Source organism: Mus musculus, chromosome 18 (assembly GCF_000001635.26).
Source record: "Mus musculus strain C57BL/6J chromosome 18, GRCm38.p6 C57BL/6J".
Taxonomy (NCBI): domain Eukaryota; kingdom Metazoa; phylum Chordata; class Mammalia; order Rodentia; family Muridae; genus Mus; species Mus musculus.
In genome coordinates, this window is record NC_000084.6 from 44312025 (window position 1) to 44333775 (window position 21751).

Consider the following 21751-nt stretch of genomic DNA (forward strand, 5'->3'; position numbering starts at 1 on the left):
TTATGTATATGAGTGTCTTGTTTCATGAATGTATGTGCACCACATCTGTGTCTGTTGCCCAAAAAAGCCAGACAAGGGGATCAGATCTCTTCAAACTAGAGTTATGGGCAATTGAGAGCCAACACGTAGGTCTTCTGCAATAGCATAAAATGCCTTAACCTCTAAGCTATCTCTCCAGTTCCTCTTCTCACATGCATTTTACATTCTTTACATACATATATATATACATACGTAAAACCATGCAATACTTGTCTTATGCTTGTTTTGTTTAACATGATGCCCTTAGTTTCATCTTTTTCTCTTCAAATAGCATAATTTCATTCTTCTTTTTATCTGAATATAGTCAGTGTGTGTGTGTGTGTGTGTGTGTGTGTGTGTGTGTGTGATATTTATTCATATTTCCTTCCACATGTACCCAGGCTGATTTCATACCTTAGCTAATGAAAATGGAGATGAAGTACACATGTGTACAGATATCCTTTCTGTCTGCTGACTTCATGTCTTTCAGATATATTCCCAAAGTAGGACAGAGTATACGGTAGTCTAGTGTTAGCGTTTGAAGAATCTCACCCTTCCTTTCCTCCCACTAACTACACACAAGGGTTCTCTTTTCTCTATATCCTTGCCATTTGTTATTGGTGGAGGAGTGATTTTTATTACACAATTTACTTTGAACCTAGAAGGAAAATGGTTTGAAGTTATAAAACAAAGCAGATGTGGCCTATCTGAAATGTTTTAAAATGTCAAGTAAGATGTATGGCTGGTGAAATATTTATACCATGTTCCACTATATTTAGTTTTAAAAAAAAGTTAATAAACTATGGGGAATAGAAGACTCAGCTTCTGAAACACACACACAGATATCCAGCTTGTTCAAGATAATAGAAACTTTTAAAGTGTATTAAATGTGGGTTTTTTTTATTTTGGGCACACATCTAACAGTGGGGTGCTGTACAGTGTCTCCACAAATGGTCATGTGTTGAAGATCTAATTCCTCATTAGCTACTGAGAGGTGTGGGGGTCATGGCGATGCTAACTTCATGATGGACAAATCCACTAATAAATTCATAGCTAAACAAACTAGTAGGAAGTGGAACCTATTTGAAACAACATCTCTGAAGGATATGTCTTATCCCCAGCCCCTCCGTGGTGAGCAGCTCTTCTTTCCACCACACACTGCTGTCAAGGTATTCTGCCTCATCATCTTGGGCCCATAGCACAAAAGCCAGAGGACCACGGACTGGGAATGTCTGAAACTAGGTAACTTTGATCCCAGCACTCAGAAGCAGAGACAGGCAAATCTCTGTGATTCAAGGACAACCTTGTCTATAAAGACCAGGAACTCCATTCTAGGATAGCCAGGGCTATAAAGAGAAACCAGACCTTGTCTATCAACAACAAAATAACAAAACTAAAAACTAAAAATAAATAATAATCTAGAAGGAAGGAAATGAAGCATCTAGCCTGTTTTTATTATGAAGAAACCATAAAAAAATTTATGCTATATATGCTAAGTGCCTCAGTTTGACTATTCCATGATGTATAGGATGCATATGGTATATTAAAACATCATACTCCCTTGTTAACTTATTCTTTATTTTTGTTTGTTTCAATTTTTTTTAAAATTTTTTTTAATTTATTTATTATTTATTATACGTAAGTACACTGTAGCTGTCTTCAGACACACCAGAATAGGGCATCAGATCTCATTACGGATGGTTGTGAGCCACCATGTGGTTGCTGGGATTTGAACTCTGGACCTTTGGAAGAGCAGTCGGGTGCTCTTACCCACTGAGCCATCTCACCAGCCCGTTTGTTTCAATTTTTACATTTATTTACTTGTTTGCTGGTTTGTGGATTGGTTGATTGGTTGGTTAGTTGATTGATTGAGGAATACACAGTGCAAAGGAAAAATCAAAGGATAACTTGTGGGAGTTGATTCTCTCCTACCATGTGAGTTCCTGGAATCTCACTAAGATCATTAAACTAGACATCAAGCACCTTTACCTGCTGAGCCATCTTGCCAGCCCGCACTGTCTGTCTGGCTTTTGAGATAGCATTTCATGTAGCCCAGGCTGACCATCATTGACAATTGTAAGAAATAAAATCTGATAGCTTTTTTTTTAATTCAAACTATTTTGAATCATCTTAGGTCCAGTTAAAGATGAAGAGAAAACACTGGGGGTCTGCTAAGCTAGCCTCACTACCCCACCACCACCACCCAAACTCAATTAATCTAACTACCCTCCACCCATATAAACTAGAATTTAGAGTAGAAAATTACCAACAGCTGAACTTGCCTGAAAACTGGCAGAAGTAACAAGGTCAGGAGCCTGGGATGCTTTAAAATAAGCAGGAGATAAACCGGAGGTTTACTTAGGTTTACCTAAGATAAACAGAGATATGCAGCCTAGGTGGCTGAGAGGAAAAGTGGTAGAGTCGTATAGAGTGTCCTATAAGATTGCACCCTCCTGATTACTCAGTCAAAGAGGAAGCAAAGGGTTTGCACTAGAAATATGTTCTCAGTTCTCAGTCAGGATTGTCTGTCATTCTAGGCTGACATCACTTTTGCAGGGTTGTAAAATAAACTGCCTCGTGTGCACTACACTGAACCTCCAATATTCTTATGTAAAGTGAGGCTCACATTATATAAATGAGCCTTGAACCCACAATCATCCCGCCTCCACTTTCCAAGTGCTAAGATTACAGGTATGTGTCACCACACCTGCTGTCATATGCAATTATTATAAATAAAAGTAAAGACTGGTGTGCCAAGCATAGTGAGAAAACTCAGGAAACAGAAGCAGGCTTATCTCTGTGAGTTTGTGGCCAGGCTGGTCTACATAGTGAGTTCTAGCCTAACCATGGCTATGGAGTGAAACCCTGCTGTCTTAGAAGTAAGATAAAATAATAAAATGAAATGAAATCTAGGGTTGGGGGAGAGTTTAGTTGGTACTGTACTTGTGGCACTAGCATGATGACCTGAGTCTAATTCCAGATCCAGTATAAAAAGCTACATACTTGTCATTCCAGAGCTGGGGCAGTGGACTCAAGTAGACCCTGGGGTTTACTAGGTCAACCTGGTGTAATCATCAAGCCCTAGGTTCCAGTGATGGGAAAACCTGTCTCAAAAGGTGAATGGCTCCTGAGGAATAACATTGAGAGTTGGCTTCTGGTCACCATAAAAATGCAAACATGCACACGCACATATATACTCAAGAACATACAAACACACATATTCACATTCTCAAGTGCACACACACAGCACACACACACACACATGCGCACACACGCAAATCAAACATTTAAAACTACCTATTCTATAAAGAGTCACTGGATGACCTTAACTAGAGAAAGAGGGAAACTAGTTTAATGAATCAGACAAGGAGTAACAATGGTCACCAGGACAAGAGCTAAGGATTTTACTGACCATTGGGTGATAATCAAATCTGCCTTTCCCGCAGGCTCAGGCTCCAATTTGCATAGTGCATTAGGAGACCAGATGATGTCAACAACCTTCCTGGTAACCAGTTATCTCAGCAACCCAATCCTGGCAGGAGACTCTGTGCTCTGACTTTATTTTTAGAGCATTTCTACTTTAGTAATCCAGTCACCTGAAGAAGAGCCAGTAGCCTGGCTATTCTATGACCTCACGACCCTGATTTATTCCTTAACAACTACCAAGTTATTGAGTTGCTGGGAAGAGTCTAGAAGGGGGTTGGGGCTCCCCTATTTGCAAACTCTCAGGGGTCACAGGGGCTTGCTAGCCCAACCCAGGTGGAGGTGTGGGCTTCATTCTTGGTAGCAATTATATATTGAAGGGAGAAAGACAAAGAAAAAAAGTTGCTATCAAATCAGGTACGTACCATCTATCCTTTTATCAGCAGGGTGGAAGATGGGGTGAAAAGCCAGAACTTTGTCTACCTTTTATGAAGTATTGGGCTTTTAAAGGTTCAGACCCACATCCTGCTAATAATAAGCTTCATGTTGTTTTCTAGGACTTCATAGTAGAAGATGCCTTTCTGTCAAAATGCAGAAAGTGAAATAGCAAAAGATGAATAGAATATTTCCAGGTCTTTGCATTTGGATTTAAACTGAGATGATTAATTTTATTTCAACCTCATACAGCTTGTAAGGACAGATTTACCCAACGCCAGCTGTCCTCACATTTGAAGACTGTAGCACAAAGATAAAATTAGAATCAAGTGTGGATCGTATTCCTCAGCAAGAATTCTGCTCTGTGTCCTACTGATGCCCTGAGCCACAACTGTCGAGCCAAATGCCAGCACTGCTGCTGTTTTTCTAGGACTTCCTAAATAGATACAGTTTAGAAACTGGCTATGTCACCAAAAGATTCATGAGCCCTCAACACACACACACAGAGAAAGAGAGAAAGAGAGAAAGAGAGAGAGAGAGAGAGAAAGAGAAAGAGAGAGAGAGAAAGAGAGAGAGAGATTTACATCCATAAGTACAAATTTATTTCCAAAGTTATTTTAACGAAAATGAGGAGAAAATAAATTTTAACAAAATTGGGAGAGACTAAAATCAACTACACAATACTACCCTCTCCCTGTATAATTTCAAACAGGAAATATCAAAGGGTATTAGAATATGCAATGACAACATATTATCTTTTTAAAGGAAGAAAAAGAAATTTCATCTTAAATTTTGATATATTAAATACCCTATTTAATATTTTCTATAAAATCATAGCTGTAAAGGTGCATTGTTAATGTCCTATATTGAGTATGGTACAAGGAAGAAAAGCAGAAGTGACCAATAAATAAAGAAGAGATAAGCAGCCTCCCCTATGAGGAAAAAAAAAACATGCATCCTAGGCAATCAACAAGAAATGTAGTGTGTAGATTATAAAGAACATATTGACACACAGATGTTGAGAACATAGCAATTGAGAAAATGGCAACCTGGCCTTAACTATTAAGATGAAAAATGTGTTCATTTTCCTGTTATATCCATTACTATAGAAACACTTAATAATAGTATGCAGAGGTATATCATAGCTGTCCACTTAAAATTGTTTTTAAAAACCCATGTATACTCCAATGGGGGAACTGATTAAGTCAACTATTATAAATCATGTAAACAACCTGTTCAATTTACACTTGTTCAGATATTGCTATATTCAAATGATCAGATACTCAAATGCTTTCAAATAACATATGAAGTGAAAAAGCCAAAGTGGCATTTGGGGGAAAACAATTTTATATACATAATTACATGTGCAATTATATGTTCTGGAAATACAGTCAAGAAATTGGGGATTAGAGAGGGTAAAATTTACCTTCACTTTTTACCTCCTAGACTCTGACTTTCTACTTTATGCCCTTAAGCACTGACTACTTTTATTTTTAAAAATTGTTTTAACACTAATAAGTTGGTTCCAGTTCTCGGGAAAATTCATCCTGTGGGTGTAATTCCCAAATCCATAAAAATAACTTTATGCATTAAGCACTAAATTATACTCATGGTGGTTTTAGCATTGATTGTATTTTGTTAGAGTCTAATTTGTTGAAATAGCTCCAGTAATTTATTTTCAAGGTTATGGAGTGAATACAGTACAGGGATGACCTTTTTGTCTCTTACAAAATTGCCGGAAACAAACTAAACTTTGGCTCAGCCTGGCAATTAAGTTAATAGTATGTTTTGAGACTATTTACAACTATGTACTCAGTCCTCTTTTTCTCCTGTGTACTCCGATTGTTTGAATTTAACCTGCCCATAAGAAAGCCAAGTAACTACCCTACTACACTTTGGACTTCCCGTGTAATCAAACAGAAGCTCTGTTATATTTATAATTATAGCTGCAATCTCTAACTATATCCCCTATTTCTCCCTCATGACCCTTCCATGTCCCTGACCCAGAATTGTGACAGAGAGAGAGAGAAAGATACAGAGAGAGAGAGAGATACAGAGAGAGAGAGATTCAAAGACAAAGAGAATGTGTCTATGTATTTGTGTGTAATGAGTAGGTCTAATATTATCCTTTTTAAAAAAAAAACCTTGAAAAGAACAAAAAAAACCTATAATAAATGCTAGAAGCAACATGTGGATAAGCATGTGGATAGACATGTGGATAAAGATTGATAACATCTCTTCATGGTTTTGAGTGCTATTCTGGGTCAGTCGGGGTGACCTTTGTAAAACCATGCTAAGAGATTCATGAACACATGAGCTTCTGTGTTCCTTCCCCATACATGTTTTACTCTGCTGTTTGATCATGAGAATGGCTTTCTGCCAGCAAGAATGAGAGAGAAGTGGGCAGGTGAAGTTGTCACTGTCACTGACCTTCACTTTCCCAGAAGATACCAATCACAAAGAGTTTTTTGGTTAGGAGTGGAACTTTGTGTCTACTTACTCTTCTCCACATAGGGATTTTTGTCTGATTTGAACTTATGCAGGTTATGCTGCCATAGTTTCTGTGAGTTCATATTTACATCTGTCCTGTTGTGTCTGGAAGACTCTGTTCTCTGAAGGAATCTACCACTTCTGGCTCTTACAATCTTTCTGCCTCCTCTTTTGCATAGATCCATGAGCTTGATGGGTGGGGTTTGATGAAGATATTCAATTTAAGACTCAGTGCTCCATAATTTTTCACCCTTTGCATATTGTCCAGTTGTGGGTGTCTGGGCCAGTTACCATCAACTGCAAGAGGAAACGTCTATGGTGAGTGATACACTAATCTATAGGTAGAGTTTATATGTAACTAGGAGTCATTTTATTGCTATTTTCATTTAAGAAAATAATAGCAATAAGTCTTTCTCTAGGCCCATAACCTATCTAGTCACAGATTCTTAGTTAATTTCATGATGTTAGGTTCAGGTTCCATTTCACTGAATGGGCATAAAGTCCAATTTTTTTCTTAAAATGGTTGGTTATTTCTGTAACATTTGTATCCTAGTGCACCTGTATATTGCAGACAGGTCACTGTTTTAGGTTACAGAGTTTGTACCTGGGTTGAATGATGACTAATATTCTCCTCCCATAGCATGTCAAGTCCATTCCAGCACAGTGAATGCTAGTCAATAAGGGTAACGCTTCTAGCTAGTCACAAGCCCTATTTCTCCATGTTTGATAACATAAATGAGTAGGGACTCCAGCAATATGGCTTTACCCTCAGGCTGTAGAGGGTAACAAGTATCCTGTGATCTTTGTAAGGGAGCTGTCTATGGGACCTCTGTGGCCATGATTCAGCAAGATGTAACCCATTCCAATCACCTACACCTGGACACAGACACACACACACTCACACACACACACACACACACACACACACACACACACACACATACACACCAGTGTTTTCAGGTATAATCAAGATGAATCCTGTGTTCACAGGGCCAGCTAAGACCACACAGTCTCATTAGGCTATCATGTTATCATCCTGAGTGGCAGAGTGATGTAAGAGGTTGTACTTGGTAATGTAAGATATCTGGTTAGGACATTGTCTATCCCATTCTATGGTGATTCCATCTAAATTTCTTTCATATACATATATATTTTTGGAAGTTCCTGAAGCAGTAGGTTCCATATGGTTTTGCAAAGGCCTAGTATTCATTGTCCTTCCTCATATTCAGAGGTGGCTTTTCTGCTTCAGGATACTACCACAGAGAAGGTATTATCTGAATTAGACATCACTTTCTATTTAAATACAAGTGGAAGGATAAACCGTAATCATGAAGAAACTCACATTTTTTTTATTTGAAGATAAAAAAATGTTTCAGAAGATTAGAACAAGTCAAATAAATTTTAAGGTGACTGCAAGCAAGTGTTGGCTTAGAGAGTTATTTAAAGAAGAATGCTGTGGAGAGTAGAGAATTCCATGAAGAAAGTATTCCAAGGGACAGGTACACTTGCAAGACATAACCTTGGCTGATTTAGGGAAATAAGAGAGTCCCTCAAGAGGACCTGTTTTCAAACTTCCAGTTCCCTCGTATGAGCTAAACAAGTCTGCAGCATTGGGGGACAGAGACAGGTAGATCCAAAGAGTTCGCCGGCCATCCAGCCTAGCAAAAATCATGTCCTCCATGTTCAGTGAGAAAACATATCTCCAAAAATATAAGGTAATAATAATAATAGAGGGAGACAGGTGATATTCTGCTCTGGTTCCACATGGACATGTACCCATACATATAACTGCTCATATATCCCTACACACCTATATCAGCACACACACAAACACAACATACACATACATGCACACAGAGGTAAAATAAATACATGAAAGTAATAATTTTATTTTTAAAATAAATTTGTTTATTGTTTAAAAGACAATGAGGCTCTTACATCTAATAAAGCTTGCTCCTGACGCCTCTCAGGAATAAGGTCATTTCAGACACTGGACACTGAGTCCCTGCAAGTACTATACAACACTTCTCTGAACCCTGGGCCTCTGCCACCAAAACCACCATAACCACTGCTCCTTTTATTCATCAAGAAGAACAATAAGGATGAGGAAGAGCACGGAGGAGGAGGAGGAGGAGGAGGAGGAGGAGGAGGAGGAGGAGGAGGAGGAGGAGGAATAGGTAAAGTGGCTTATGCCTGTAATAGCAGCTTTGAGGGATCTGAGACAAGAGGATAGTTACAAGTTTGAGGCCAACTTGGGCTACAGAGTAAAACATTGTCTCAAATTAAAAACAGGAGGAGATTAGAGAATGTAGTGGTTTGCATGAGAAGTGTGTCCCATGGTTTCTGGTATTTAACCTCCTGGGTCCCAGTTGGTGGGATTGTTCAGGAAGGTATTACATCCTTCCTGGAGGAAGAATATTCTGGGGAATGGACTTTGAGGACTCATGCCTTCATGCTACTTCTAGGTTGTTCTCTGTTTCATCTTGGCAGGTAAAGATATGATCATTTGGCTTTCAATTACTGTCTTCTGCTGCCATGCCTCTGCCACCTTTGAGGGATGACAAACACAAAAATCCCACATTCTTTCATAATTTGCTTTTAATCCTGTTGTCTTATCACAGCAACATATAAAAGTAGCTAAGATGAGGAGGAAGGGGAGGAGGAAGAGAAGAAGGAGGGGGAAAGAGGAGGAGGACAGCATGGTGATAGCCTCAGTTCTATTGTTAGCTATATTTGAAAGTTCCCAAACAAAACAAAGTAAAAACTCGCTTACCATTTTATTCAGAAGAAATTATCTTACATTTCAATCCTAACGTCTTAGTTTTTATATGGATGAATTCTATAAATTAGATCTTTTCAGATTAGTTTATATATTGCTATAATTCTGGGTCCAAAAAACGTTGTAACACCACAAAGTGGAAAAACATCTTTAAAAAAAAGAAATGACTGTTGGAATATATATTTGCTTTTAGAGCCATAACCCTCTATGTATGAAATCCTACTACTCCATAGGCCCTATGCTATGAGAAGTCAGGATTCTGTGAATGGACAGAACTGATAGCATGAATGTATGTTAAAGTGTATTAGACTGGCTTACATGATATGGTCTGGATAGTCCAACAGCTGTTTCATTCTGGAAAGACTAAGAATCCACAAGTCCAGCTGTCTCAGCAGTCCTGGTCTGGTGCCAAAGGCCTGGAGGACCCCTAGAGAGAAGGTTCTAATATCAGTGAAGGAATGTCTCAACAGCAGGATGGATGAACTTGCCACCAAGACTGAGGACAACCAGTCAGAAAACCAGTGGCCTTCTTTCATGTCCTTTTATATGAGCTGCCAACAGAAAAGGCTGCCCTCATTTAGCGTAGGTCTTCCTGTTTCAAATGATCTAATCAAGAAATCTCACACAAGAGTGCCCAGTTGCTTGTGTTTTAGTTGTTACAGTCAAGTGGACAATCAAAAATCAACCATCACAGAGCCAGATGAGTCTTGCAGTTGGTATTTTAAAATCATTTTGATTCCTTTCCAGCATGGTAGAGTATCAGCATTGGGCGGGATGAGAAACAGTAACATTCATTACTCATGACTACACACCATATCTTTTGGTGGGAAAAAAACATGAGAGAAAGACTATGGACAGTGTGAGCCTTAGGAACAAGGAAATAAGAACAGTGGGTGTTGAGTTTCAGGGGTCTCCGGATGAAGATGTGTGTGCTATTTAGAGAATATCGTTCTTTTGTCATCACTTCATAGAATAACTGGTTCTGTATTAAACACCTCTTAGCTCTGGTCGGAACCAGGAGCATCCCAAGTGCAGGATAATTTACAAAACAGTATTTTTGTTTTCATTTTAGATTGCTACGTTAAAATATATTATTACTAATTTTCTGAAAAGAGAAAGATTGAGGAAAAGAGACAGAGATGAGTGTGAATGCCATAAGGTTAAGAGAGAGAGGCAGAAACAGGGACAGAGACAAAGAGAGAGACAGAGAGAGAGAGAGACCTGAAAAAAATCAAATTTATCATTGCTAAAAAATGTTCTTACTAAACCCAGGCAAAGGGGAAAGGTGCAGCTTGGTGATTCTTGTGTATCAAAACATCAGAGTTTCTTATTTTTTTTTTTTAGAGCATCATTAAATTACTCAACTAGAGAATTAGAGCTAGAAGTGCTGCTCAGTGGTAAAGCACTTCACGCTTGAAGCCCTGTATTTGATTCACAATAACACACAAACACATGAACACACATACACACACATGAGAATTAGGTTGGGGAGAGAAAAGAAAGAAGAGAAGAAAAAAAGAGAAGCACATACATAATTTTTAAAAGTATATATAACATAATTTACAAAACAGATATTCACCATGATATTCATTGCTTTGTGGACAGTGTAAATCAATTATTTGAATAAGCCTTAGGAAATAAATTAGGATATCATGCTAAGCTTCTCCATCAAGTTAAGTGAACACAATTTAAAAAGAATGTACCAACATCAGTTTATAGTATAAATTCAAAGTGTTTACAGTCATCTGACATTTTAAAACATAAAATATTGTACCTACTTTACTTTACGTCTCCTTCTATTATTATTCCAGAGTTGAACTTTAATCAGTTTCTTTGTATTCACTTTTAAGTAGATATCATGTTGTACTTTTTCAAAGCTTGAACCTATACATTATCCATGAAGCACTGGAAGCAGGTACCCTATCCATTCAATGTGTCCTTCCACATTGTTCATTTGTATTACGGCCATTTATCTTTTCATCTTTCCAGGATAAGATTGCCAAGATCTTGGCTCTTCATTTGGAGGAGTCTAATTCTGTTCTCTTTACAAAGAGCTAGGGTTACACTAAGCAAAGGTTACCATTTACGTGAGACATGAAGCCTGCTGTCATAACTCAACGGTGAGGTAAAGTTCCTGGCTATTTATTCTCTCAAGGACATCCCTATTGGTACCTAGAATCAAGAAGCCGCACTTCAAGGCTTGTTACATGTAGAGCCCACATATCCTCTAAATGCACATTTTTGTTTTGATATTGTAAAGTATGTGTGACATTTTCATACTAATTAAGCAAATGAGTACTTTTTTTTTTTTCCTTTCAAAAACCTCCTTTTTCTATTCCGCAAAGGAAAATACATGAGAATCCACTGTAAAGCCAACAGCGGCTTTATCAAGAGAGCACAGATGCTAAAGGGTGAGCGTTCTCTTAGAAATGGCTCCTTTGAGTGCTCAATTTCGTTCCATTGCTTACTCAAGTGAATACCAAAACAGTTGCTACTGTAAACAAACAGCCTCTTAAATTGTCTATATCTTTCAGACTTCTGAATTATGGAGTGGCACTCTGTGCTGATTCCTTTTGCTTTGGGCACTAGGCATCTTTTCTGTCCTCTGTCAAGTTTCACCAGCTTTGATCATTCCAAACATGGGAATATGCTCAGACCCTCAAAATTATTTCAATATCATTTGCTGTTCTTGTTTGGTATTGGCAGCCCTGGGAATCGAACCCAGGGCCTCTGCCATACTGGGCAAGTGCTTTACTGCTGAGCTTTGTCCTCAAACCACCCTCTACTGCTCTTTGTTTTAAGACAAGGTTGTGTTAAGCTATACAAGATGGCCTTGAAATCACTGCTTAGCTCAGGCTGGTCTTGAACTTGTAATCCTCGTTCTCTCAGGAAGATGGGATTACAGATTTGCACCATCAGGCCTGATTCTTTAAAAAAAAAAAAAGTGTTTTAAAAGAGCAAATGTTGAGCTAGAAGAAATGTTAGAATGTCCCTTCCTACTTGTCATTAGACAGAAGGCCATTGATCCCCCACATTCCTAACAGATACATTGCAAGTTTAATATTGTAATTTAGATTTATTTAGTGTGGAGTGAATGATCTCTCTCTGTGGTGGTCTGAAAGAGATACGCCCCATGGTCTTGATCAAATTCTTGATCCCCAGTTGATGGCACTATTTGTGGAGGTTTTGGAGAAATGGCCCTGTTAAAGGATGTCACTAGTGTATGTCACTGGAAGTAGGCCTTGAGATTTTAAACATTGGTACCATCTTAAATTCACTCTCTCTGCTTCCAACTTTTGGTTCAATATGTGAGCTCTCAGCTATTCCCAGTGCTGTGACTGCTACCTCTTGCCAAAATTCACTGCCATTATGGACTCTTGTCCCTCTGGAATTAGATTCAAATAAATTCTTTTTTTCTCTAAGTTGCTTTGGTCAAGGTATTTTATTTCAGTGATAGAAAAGTAATTGATACACTACCTAAATTACTGGACTCTATATATCTATGCTGGCTGGATTTATATCAACTCAACACAATCCCTAATCACTTGGAAAGAGTGAACTTTAAATGAGAAATGCCCTCACAAGCTTTGTCTGTGAGCAAGCCTGTGTCTACTTCTCTGATTGATGATTGGTGTGGAAGGGTCAAACTCACTGTTGGTAGTGCCTGCCCCCAACAAGACTAGTGGTCCTGGGTGCTATAAGAAAACAGACTGAGAAAGTCATGAGGAGCAAGCCAGTAAGCAGTACTTCTCCATGGCCTATGTTTTAGTTCTTGGTTCCAACTTTCTGTCTTGAGTTCCCACCATAACTCCCCTCAGTTGTAAGCTAATATAAACCCTTTGTACCCCAAGTTGCTTTTGGTCACGGTGTTTTATTACAGCAACGGAAATCCTAATTAAGATAGTATCTTATCCATTTCTACAAGTTCTTCAGACATAATTTCATTTAGCAGTAGACAAAAGTAAGTCTCAGATATTGATTGTATTAGCTACCACTGTCTCTTTTCACTGATTTGGGAACCAGGCAAAGGAATTAAGAACTCCTACTCCTACATGGTCTCCACACCATGGATTAGATGATAGCATCTGGTATTTGGTGCCTTCCGTTCTAATTCTGATTGTTCACGCTAGAACAGGAAACATCTAAAATATTAAGGGACCACAATTTAACATCCCCGTTATCTAAAAGTTGGATTTTTTTTTCTCATGGAAAAGAAGCAGATACAAAACCTAAGTCCCCAACTCTCACTTGGGACTAACACTTTTTTGGCTGATGTTTTCCAACTTCTCCTTTGAGGCATGTCAGGGAGGTTAGAGGAAATTTTAGCCTCTTGTACTGGCTGACCTTCTATTTATTTATAAGGTGTGTTTCTTACAAGAAGTTCCAGAAGTTTCCCACACACTCTCTCCCTTAATCCTCCTCTTCCCATGGGGGGAAGCATTACATTTGTGTCTTCCTGCCACGGCCAGTTTCTCTGCTCTTTATAGGGTTTCTCTCTAGAGTTCAGCACTCAGAGGCCAGACGCTCTGGCAGCCACAAAAGTTCTCAACTGATGTAGCTAACAAGGTGAATTCTTTCACACGGCAGCATTTATTATTGGTCTCCTGTGCATCTGACACCGCCCTAGGCACAAGAGATACGGCAGAGAGGAACACAGACTAATACTATGACCTTCTGGTGCTTACAACACCATAAACGAATCATTCTACTAAGCAATGAATTCAGAACCACCAATATTTTTTTAATCCTGGTAAAATGGGAAAGTTATCCCACAAATTATATTAAGGCACTGGATAGTGAGACTTGGATACTAGTAATTGCATTTAGTACTATTGATGAAAGTTAAATGTAAAACATTTTGTAGTGGGAACTTTTTGTTTCACATGAGGGCACTATAATATATAATTTTTAGGGCTCAGATTTTCTGGAATGGTTAAGATTTCAAATATTCTGTTTTCTAAACTAATGTCTTCCCAGATATGACAGTTTGTTATTAATTAGGCTAATTTACATTTTTCCATGTACCTAGTCTACCTGAGTACCATAAGCTGTTCACGGGACCAGCTTATGTTGCTTTGGGGAAATAAATTACCAAGGATACAACTGTGGTTTTGTTCTTGTTGTTGTTTTGGTTTGGTTATTTTTAAGGATCAGGTTCTGGGTTTAGAAGAGCCTAACTCTAATCTCTGTGGAATTGCTAGCTTTGAAATGAGTTCTAAACTATCAAGTATCCAAGACAGAGGGAAACATGTCAACTATTAAGATTCCCCAATGTCCATTAAAACCAGCGATCTAGTAGCCTAGGAGAAGCCTGGTTATTCCCCATCCTGATGACTGAGATATATTTCCCTGGAAAAATCATCATTGAGATAATATGAACACTGTCATCTTCTGTGCTCTGAGGATGGTTGTCTCCCTAAAATTTGTGTGTTGGGATGTCATACCCAGTGTGATGATATAAAAAGACAGGACCTTTGAGGAGTGATTAAGTCACAAGCATTCCTTCTTATTGAATGGGATTCATGTCAGCACTGGCTAGTCTTACATCAACTTAACAAAAGATAAAGTTGTCAGAAAAGAAGGAGCCTCAATTGACACAAAAATGCCTCCATAGATTGGGCTATAGAGCCTAGCCCACTGTGCATGGGGCTATCTCTGGGCTGTTGGTTCTGGGTTTTATAAGAAAGCAGGCTAAGCAATCCATAAGAAGCAAGCCAATAAGCTGCACCCCTCCATGGCATCTGCATCAGCTCCTGCCTCCAGGTTCCTGCCCTGTTTGAGTTCCTATCCTGACTTCCTTTGATGAGAAATGGTAATATGGATGTCAAGTAAACCCTTTCCTCCCTGAGTTACTTTGTTCATGGTGTCTCATCACAGCAATAATAACCCTATAGACAGTGTCCTTATAAAAGAGACTCAAGACAGCACCCTCATCCATCTACCATGTAAAGATACAACACCAGAAAGCCACAGTTTACCAAGCCAAGAACTTTCCCTGCTGCAAGTCTGATAACATCTTGATCTTTAACCTCTTAGCTGCCAGGATGAGAGCAATTATATTCTATTGTTTATGAAGTACTGAGCCTAAGGTATATTATTGCATCAATCTCAATGGGCTAAAACAACATCCTTCCTCAAAGTAGGTTCAGCATTGTGCTTCAGTAAGTTTCCTACTACAATTATAGTAAAGACTTGAAGTCAAAACATAAGTTCACACACAATAATCTATGCCTTTTTCTGTTGCTATAAAATAATGCCAAGACTCCGTGAGAGGCCATGGAAGGCCATTGGTGAAAGTGCAGCCTCAGGTGCATTTGACGGCCCAGGACTGAAGGGGTCATGCAGTGTTTTGGAGATGCCAGTACCATGAGATGACCACCAAGAGTAGCAGCAGCAGTGGAGGACAGGCATCTGGAGCCTAGAGGATGACAAATGTGCTACAAAGAGCATGGCTGGAGAAATGACCCAAGCCCTTGGAGGAGCCCAGAAGATCGTGGGTTGGATCCTAGACATTGGACAGTTGGAGTTTAATCTTTGCTTCTGATTGTGACTGTGCCCTGATATTTTTCCCTCTTGAAGGAAGAAAATATTTTAGTGGACCCCACAGTTAAGAGACTTTTAATTATAAAAAGACTTTGGATTTTAAAAGACATTTTATATTTTTAAAGGATTGAACTTTTAATATGTAAAGACTGTGGGACTTTTAATGTTATTTAAGATCTTGGGGATGAATAAGAATGTAAGGGTTGAGGCTTACTAGTGATTTGTTTGTGTGTCAGGTTGACAAGGGGTCAATTGTACTGGCTAGTTTTGTATCAACTTGACACAGCTGGAGTTATCACAGAGAAAGGAGCTTCAGTTGAGGAAATGCCCCCATGAGATCCAACTGTAAGGCATTTTCTCAATTAGTGATCAAGGGGGAAAGGCCCCTTGTGGGTGGAACCATCTCTGGGCTGGTAGTCTTGGTTCTATAAGAGAGCAGGCTGAGCAAGCCAGGGGAAGCAAGCCAGTAAAGAACATCCCTCCAGGACCTCTGCATCAGCTCCTACTCCCTGACCTGCTTGAGTTCCAGTCCTGACTTCCTTGGTGATGAACAGCGTATGGAAGTGTAAGCCAAATAAACCCTTTCCTCCCCCCCCCAAAAAAAAAAATAATGCCAAGAGTGGGTAATTTATGAAGAAAATGGGTTGATTTAAGCCAATCATTCTGGAAGCTATGAAGTTCAAGACTGGGCAGTTACTTCTGGCCAAGACCTGATGTTGCTATACAACATAGCATAAGTTAGAGAGAGAAATTCAGTCTGTGCAGAAGAGGCAAAACCCAAAGGCACTCGATCTTCCTTTATAACAATCTGAGCGTCTGGTAACTGACCCTATAGGAACTGACCCAGTCTTGTGACAAAGGCATTCATTCTTCTTATGGACCCACCTGTCACCTTCACCATGTTGGTGATCACATTTCAACTGGGGCACATGCAGTGTTCTCTACAGCATCTTCTAAAGTGTTGCTTTGGGGGAGGCGATTCCCAGCATGTTCTAGGTCTTGTATTACAATGACCATGACTGTGTAAAGGGAGGCATCTGGGTTTTAAATGCTGAGGATGTTTCCTAAGTGGAGAAACCAGCGGTTCTGTGCTAATTGGCTGATCCATGGTACCATATACTTCAATCAAATTTCACTAAACCCTGACCCTAGTGAGACTTTCTTGTTGTTGTTTCTCCTTCTCACCAGTACCCAGGGAAGGCAAAGAAGGCAAGTTTATGCCGGAGTTTATAATCAGGATGTGCTCCAGCAACGTTAAAGTAGGTACAGGGTCAATATGGATGTGCAAGTATCATGACAAAATACAGGAGAAACTCCACTTTTAAAACTAACCAACAAAGATAAAACAAACAAACAACAAACAAGCAAAAAGTCTGGGACTTCTCAGAATAACTTGGAAGAAATTTTTTGGCTTACAAATTATTTCTTCTGGACAACTCAAGCACAGAGAGACAATAAAAATTTAGGAAAAACTATTAGAAAACATAAAATCATCAATAACCTATTAAAAGTGAACTAAAGGGCCAAGAAATTATTAAACAAATCTAAAGCAAAAAAAAATTAAGATCATGATGCATGATATGTTCTGCCTTCAGCTGGACACAGTGGGGCTTTTCCAAGTCACCTTTAACCTGCCTCTTTATAAAAACCAGTTTGATTATATTTCCTGTGCAAGATAAAGAAGAAAATTACTAGAGTCTCTCTCTCTCTCTCTCTCTCTCTCTCTCTCTCTCTCTCTCTCTCTCTCTCTCTCTCTCTCTCCCTCTCTCCATCAACTCCCCAGTTAATGAAAACATTAACATCACATGAAATTATTATTTGTTAGTTCAGCCACTATGCTTTGAATCCCAGTGGAAAGGCTTCATATTAAGCCCTTTGGAAAGGTTCCCATACTAGAGAGAGAGGCACAGATATGAAAACATCGAACACCACTGAAAAATGCACATGATGAAAGCATCCCGCGGCAGATCATTTCAAAGAAATTCCATGTGTCTCTGGAATAAATAACTGCATGGTAGCTCTATGGCTTGCCTGTGTGGCAGACCAGGACAGACAGGCTATGTATGGCAGGGTATTCCAACTATCCAAAGAATGAATTCACTTTTAATTCCAAAAGGCAGGAAGTACTCTCTTTTGGAAAATTAAACATCCAACAAGAGCAAATGTATAGGGGAAGAAAATTTTTACTCAGTAAAATTTAGCAACTATTTAAAGCTTGATTATGCAGTCCTAAAATACTTGCCAGTATTTATTTCTCTAATGCAGTTTACCTTTGTATATTTTGTATCTCCACTGAAGGCATAATGGAGAAGAAAGGAGGAGCAGAGCAAAGCAACAGACACCCAAGCTGAAATTTTAAACAGATGTTTCATATATTCCATAAGCAAACGTAAGGTACAGCTTTAACTAATCCAGTGAGTTGATGAGCATCAGGTTTCCGGACTTAGGCATTTATAATGTGGATGACTGTACCATGTTTTCTTGTATTCTTTAATCAGATGAAGAACCCCTGCTGTAGCCTGCTGTAGCCTGTCAGGATCTTCTTGTATAGAAGCCCCTGAGTTCACCAGGGTGACCTATTCATACTACACAACAGAGGTTGGGTTTTATACATTAAACCATAGACTTTAAAAAAGAAGGTGAAGAAGGAATTGAGAAGGTAGAAAGCACTCCAGAGAGTGTGATCATTTGATACATGACAAAACCAAGGGTAAGAAAAGAGGAACGGTTTGGTCAGTGTTGCAAAGCAGCTCGCGGTTTATCCTTCTCCTTGTATCTATTTCTATGGCAAACCTCCACCTCTGGGGAGCAGTACTAACTTGCCCTCAAACTTCAATCATATTCTCCTGTCTATAAGTAATCGTCAGCAACTGCAAAGCAGGAATTTATGTGATAATCAGAGAGGGGCATCTCCCTAGCAACCTACTGGAAACAGCTGGATTCAATCTTCTTGGCCACATACAAGCTAGAGTTGAATCTTCTCTGGATTTTTGTCTCCTGGTTATCAAATTCAACAAAAGTACAACAGGCAAAGGAAGCCATGTTATTAGCATAAGAGACATTGCTATTGGCTCTGGAAGCTTGCTTTCTGGCAAATGCTATCAAGCACACATTTTTATTAGTCCATAAGTTCCTTCTAGTGTGTTTCATTCCTGTAAAATGAGCATATGAGCTGCAGATTTCAGAGACTAAGCGGGCTCTATGTCTCCTTTAGGTCCTACCTAATGGAATATAACGTCTTTTGATCAAATCCACCCCATCTTCCCTTTCAAAACCAATCCCTTAATTTGATTGGTTTCAAATTCATGTGCTATCCCTTTTTTAAAACTCACTGAGTCTGCGCAGTACTGTCTGGGTGTATATTGATGTAGGGTCATCTTCTGGAGTACGAGTAGCTTTTCAGAGGCCTCTTCCTTAAAGAAAATATGCCTTTCCTACAATGGCCTCCAATAGCTAGGGGTAGGATTTTATGATCTCCTCTATTCATCATGAAATTTCTGCTGGGTTTATCCTGTTCATGTCTTATACAAGCAGTCACAGCTGCTCTGAGGACATATGTACAATATCCTTGTAATGTCCAACATATAATGTTTCACTTCAAATGTTCACTAGATCTTTATATATATATATATATATATATATATATATATATATATAGTCTTTCTGCTTTTTCCTCTGTGATGGTCCATGAGCCTTTGGAAGAGGGGTATAACACAGACATCTTACTTAGAGTTTAGCACTCTGTGGTCTCTTATTTTCTGCATGTTGACCAGTTGTGGGTCTGTATTAATTGTCACCTATTAGAAGAAGACACTTCTCCTATGAGGTTTGAAATCTGCTACTCCACATGTAGCAGAATTGCCAGTCCATGGCTATAAAGACAAGAACTCAGGGGTCATTTCATTATCATGTAACAGCACTGATCTGAGTGAAAAATTTAGTAATTGTAAAAGAAAAAGTTTATTTTTATTATCTAGTTAAGCAATTTTAATGGGATCTTCACAAATCAAGAAAAAGAAATATAAAACAAACTTATTTCTTAAGGAGTGAAATAAAACACATACACAACTTTCTAGATATTTTATTGCTTAAATTTCCTGAAAAATAATTAACTATGAGTGGACAACAAATATTAAAATCTAAGATCTATGCTATGCTAAAGTCTGAGTTTATGCTTTTTAAACAATTCATCATTTAATCTTGATTTTCAGATATTCCTATAATCTCTGTTCTGCTCTGTCTTGTCTTGCTCTGTCTTGTCTTATCCTGTCCTGTCCTGCCCTGTCCTGTCCTGTCCTGTCCTGTCCTGCCCTGCCCTGCCCTGCCCTGCCCTGCCCTGTTTTATTCTGTTCTGTTCTACCCTACTTTACTTTGAGCCAGAGTTTCATGTTGTGCAGGCTGACCTCCAGTTCATACATAGCTGAACCCCTGACCCTTCTGCCCACCTCCCAAGAGCCATCTTTTCAGGTGCTGTGAACAGACACCATGGCAAAGGCAAGTCTTATAAAGGACAACATTTAACTGGGCTGGCTTACAGCTTCAGGGTTTCAGTCTGTCATCATCAAGGTTGGAGCAGGGCAGCATCTAGACAGGCATGATGCAGGCAGAGCTGCGAGTTTTACATCTTCATCTGAAGGCTGCTAGTGGATAACTGACTTCCAGGCATCGAGGATGAGGGTCTTAAGCCCACGCCCACAATGACACACCTACTCCAACAAGGCCACACCTCCTAATAGCATCACTCCCTGGGCCAAGCATATACAAACCATAACACTCCTCTTCCCTGTCCAAACCAACTTTTAATTTTTTCTCAGGCAGGTCAAATGTCAACCACCCATAGCCCATTTTAAATGCTTAAAATAATCTCTTACATAAAACACTGTGTGTCCTGGCTCTTTCTATTTTTATGTCACTCGCATTTTTAAGTCTTGATACTTTAGGTTGGAAGGTTTTTGTCCCTCTTGAAGAAATTTGAGATATTAGAGATCAGATGTGCTCAAATATTTTGGGAGATTCCTGAAATAAGACTTTGTAGGCAACCACCCACATATCAAGTCAAGTCCAACATACTTTTCTACTAAACAGTGGTCATGTCCTGAGACAGAAATTACCCACATTTCCCTGAACAGCAATACAAGGCACATGGACATGGTCAGTTATAGGGGGCTTTTGTTTCAAAAGTGACCTCAAACAATCTTCTCATCTCACCCTCCTAAGCAGCTGAGACTGAAGGTGCACAGCATCGGGCCTGGCTATTAGGAAGTATTTCATAGGACTTGAGTGTGTCCAAATACATATTAGCTGGACCCTAAAGCCTGTGCTAATTAAAATAAGATTTGAATGCCTACCTGTGAACTAGGAGAATTGAAGCCATTGAAAGGAAATAGCCCTGACTGATTGGCCTGATCCTCATGCCACCCCCTCAGTTGATTTAAGGATTGTTTCTTCTGTAGTTATTTACATGCCTGCACAAAAATGAAAACGTAAACAACACAACATTCTCCAAGACAAGAAAGAATGAGAGAGAGAGAGAGAGAGAGAGAGAGAGAGGAAGGAAGGAAGGAAGGAAGGAAGGAAGGAAGGAAGGAAGGAAGGAAAAAGGGAAGGAGGGAGGAAGGGAGGGAGGGAGGGAAGAAGGAAGGGAAGGAAACTGTGTTCAGTGTAAAGAGATGGGTCAAAAAAGCAGTGACAGACTTAATCTTATTTATTTGGTTGATGAAGGGTTTTAAACCTCTGAAAATAAAAGATGCTGGGTCTTGTGGATATATGCCAGGCATCCAGAAAACTTACTAAATTAAATGACTCTTTCGACTTGTCTGTCTTCAGGTCAGATGCCACTATGTCTCCACATGCCCTGACCACACCTCCTTCTGCAAGGCACTGTTGGAATCAGACTCCACCCCTATTCTTATTAAGCACTTGAAAAAAAGAACCCCTCCCAGATGCAGGGTGGTGCACAAATCAATTTGCATTCTTCCCCCTACTAATCTTCCTCACTAGAGAAGAAAAACTCACCCTCAATCGTCTCTCCCATTTCATCTTTGTCTCCACAACGCAAAAGAT

At 39.2% G+C, this 21751-nt stretch overlaps 1 long non-coding RNA gene across 1 annotated transcript; it reads left to right on the forward strand.

Moving 5' to 3' along the window:
• The first annotated feature begins 3690 nt into the window (after nt 1-3690).
• On the forward strand, nt 3691-16296 carry Gm41717 (predicted gene, 41717). Its single transcript, NR_166742.1, has 3 exons — nt 3691-3858; nt 6546-6684; nt 15407-16296. It is a non-coding gene; the product is annotated as a predicted gene, 41717 (long non-coding RNA).
• Nucleotides 16297-21751: the final 5455 nt, after the last annotated feature.